Source organism: Rutidosis leptorrhynchoides, chromosome 6 (assembly GCF_046630445.1).
Source record: "Rutidosis leptorrhynchoides isolate AG116_Rl617_1_P2 chromosome 6, CSIRO_AGI_Rlap_v1, whole genome shotgun sequence".
NCBI classification, from domain to species: Eukaryota; Viridiplantae; Streptophyta; class Magnoliopsida; order Asterales; family Asteraceae; genus Rutidosis; species Rutidosis leptorrhynchoides.
The window spans coordinates 439,162,954-439,166,465 of record NC_092338.1 but is presented as its reverse complement, the minus strand read 5'-3'; the positions used below and the strand labels follow the sequence as shown (position 1 = coordinate 439,166,465).

The 3,512-nt window shown below is 30.5% G+C and overlaps 1 non-coding gene across 1 annotated transcript; it reads left to right on the top strand.

Annotated features, from left to right (window-relative positions):
• Positions 1–299: 299 nt before the first annotated feature.
• On the top strand, positions 300–406 carry LOC139856390 (small nucleolar RNA R71). The gene has a single exon (XR_011761873.1). It is a non-coding gene; the product is annotated as a small nucleolar RNA R71 (small nucleolar RNA).
• The last annotated feature ends 3,106 nt before the right edge of the window (positions 407–3,512 follow it).

Genomic DNA, 3,512 nt, shown 5'->3' with positions numbered 1-3,512 from the left:
AACTGATTCGTATTGCGTGAATATATTTATTCATCTTTTCCATTCGTCTTTCGAAAGCATCTATTTTTGCGGAAACGGAATCAAAGTCATGGCTAGAATCAGCTCTAGCCGCTTTAGATGATCGAAATATATCTTTTTCTTGGTGCCACTCATGTGAGTGGGATGCTGTGTTATCAATAATTTTGTAAGCTTCAGTTGCGGTTTTCTTCATAATTGAACCACTAGCTGTTATGTCGATGTCTTTCCGTGTAGCAACGTTGACACCTTGGTAGAATATTTGTACTATTTGATAAGTGTCTAAACCGTGTTGAGGACATCCTCTCAACATCCTTCCGAATCTTGTCCACGCCTCATATAATGTTTCATTTGGCTTTTGTGTGAACGTAACAATTTCTCCTTGAAGTCTCACGGCTTTAGATGCCGGAAAGAATCTTTTAAGAAATTTCTCAACTAAAACATCCCATGTGTCAATCGCCCCTTCAGGTAACGATTCTAACCAATCTTTGGCTTCTCCCTTTAAAGTCCAGGGAAACAACATGAGATAGATCTGTTCATCCTCAACTTCTCGGATTTTGAATAGTGTACAGATCCTATTAAACGTACGAAGATGTTCGTTTGGATCTTCCTTCGGCGCACCACTATATTGGCACTGATTAGTTACCATGTGTAGGATTTGTCCTTTGATTTCATAATCTGGAGCATTAACTTCTGGTTTAATAATGGCGTGACCTTGGCCAGTGCGCTTAGCTCTCATTCGTTCTTCCATACTTAGAGGTTCTAGATTTTCCATGATTGGATTTGTTGTATCCGAATCACTAGAGGATTCTGATTTAACGGTTTGGGGTTCAGGATCTTGGAATTGTCCTTGAATATCTTCCGGGTTCTTAGTTGTGAAATCGGGTTCAAAAGATGGATTATCGGAAATTTGAATTGGAGTACTTGGTCGACTAGATGACGATTCTAAAGAAAAATCAACGGCGGCGATATTTGTTAAACGATGTCTTGATCGAGTTACAGGTGGTGAACGTATGACCGGCGGTGAACATCTTGCTCGGTGCATTCACTGAATATCCTATTAGTTTTTTAAAAAAGAAAGAAAAATTATATAAGTTATCCAATCAATAGACTTTTCTGATTTTGCCCACGTTTCGAATAGCCAAAAGATGCAGCAGAGGGGCAGGATTCGTTTGGTCTCAATATAATTGAGTACTGTTTGGCTCCAATAACCCGGTCCACGTACAAATCCAACTATTACTACGAACCAGAAAATTTTGATGTCTATCAATTTAACCACTTAAAATAAATTTTCGTAATTTTAAGAAATTTAGAGAAGAAGTAGAAAAAAATCTAAGTCCTAAAAACTAGAATGGCGAGAAATAAGAGAGAAAAAGATTGCGCGTCGAAAAATGTCGAAAAATAAAAGGTCGAAAAATAGGCGTCGAAAAATAAAAATAAGAAAGTAGCGCGAAAAACGGCGTCGCAAAATTCTAAAGCACCTAAATCTTAGTCTAAGGAATAAGCACTTAAGGGATTTTACGGCAAACCTAAAAATTCTAGAAATAAAAATAACTATGCAAAACTAAACTTAATACTAAAAATTGTAACTATAGTCTAAAAATCTAAAGGTAATAAAACTTAAAAAAAAAATTATTATTTATTATTTTTTAAAAAAATTTTTTTTTTTTAAAAATTTTTTTTTTTAAAAAAAAACGAATTTTTTTTTTTTACAAAATTTTTTTTTTTTTTTAAAAAAAACGAATTTTTGTTTTTTTAAAAAAAAACGTTTTTTTTTTACAACTTTTTTTTTTTTTTTTTAAAAAACGATTTTTTTTTACAAATTAATAATTTTTTTATAATTATTATTTTTTTTTAAACTTTTTTTTTTAATTCATTTACTATTCATGAATAGTAAATGAAAAGAAATTAATTAATTTACTATTCACATGAAAGCGACATGATAGAAATTATTAATTACAAGTTACATAATATACCCCTGAAGTATTTAATAAATACGACTTTTTAAAACTTTACGTATCAAATTTGATTCTAAAATATTATTATATTATTATATTCTATTTCAATATTATTATATTATTATATTTTATTTCAATATTATTATAATTAAAAATATAGCGTTTTAGCGTTCCCCGGCAGCGGCGCCAAAAACTTGCTTGATGTAGCGTGAGGGTACGAAATAGTATTATTTTTAATACAAAATACTACAAAATATGACACAAGTTTTATTAATTTACGGATGGGATATACCTAAACCTTGCTACAACACTATAGGCAGTGTACCTAATCGTAGAGTAGTGTAGTTTTTAGTAAGTCCGGTTCGTTCCACAGGGAGCTGGTGATACTTACTATATTTTTAACAACTATATTTATACAAAATATATATAATTATATAAGTAGTAATATTATTATAAAAGGGGGGTTTTACCGTTTAATGACCGGTTTGTCGATTCTATATTTTAAGCGCAAAGATAAATGACGATAATTAAAGTGCGTAAAATAATGACAATAAATAAAATGACAGTAAATAAAATTGCGAGTAATAAAATGACAGTAAATAAAGATACGATGAGAAATACAATAAAAGAATTATACTTATTTAAACTTCCGTAATCATGATGTTTGACGTGTTGATTTTAATTTATTACCATGGGTTAATTGTCCTTTGTCCTGGTTTATTTGATACGTCTATCTGGTTTTTGTCCATAATAGTCCATCGGTCATAAATATAAAGTGCGAGTGTCCTCGTCAAATTACCCTTATACCCGAAGTCAAATATTCCAACTAATTAAGGATTTAAACTGTGACGCAGTTATCACTTCTGTCAACAATTACACCAGTTATCACTGTATGTAATCTACCCCTGTTTTGATTAGATATGAATATTAATTTACCCACTTGATCAGTTTGAATAATCAATTACCCAACCCGAATAATTAATTAAATGATTATAATAGATTCCATATGAACGTCACTAAATAGGACAACCATAATCATTATTAATTATTAGGATAATTAATTTGAAGATAGGTTCGACAGACTCCAATGAGTTGTCACTCAATTAGACAATACCCCCCATCTATTAATAGTCAATAGTCCAATTTCCACAAGTGTCGATCTTTTGCCCAAACCTTAATTATGGTACAAAGCCCAATTACCCAATTTTAGTAATTAGCCCAACATCATAATTACTTCATTTTAAATAAGCATAATAATAACTTAGTTACGAGACATTAATTTAAAAAGGAAGAACATAACTTACAGTGATTATTAATCGCGTAGCGTTACACGGATAGAGTTCCTACTTTAAAACCCGTAAAACATTTCTTACAATAACCCAATTATTATTAATCTTAAATTAAACTTAATAATATAAATATAAATATAAATTACATAAGAAAGAAAGAAGATTGGAAAAAGGTGTATCTAAATCATCGATTTAGATGGCCTTTTATAGGCAAATGATAAATTGAAATTTTCACTTATGACTCCTGAAC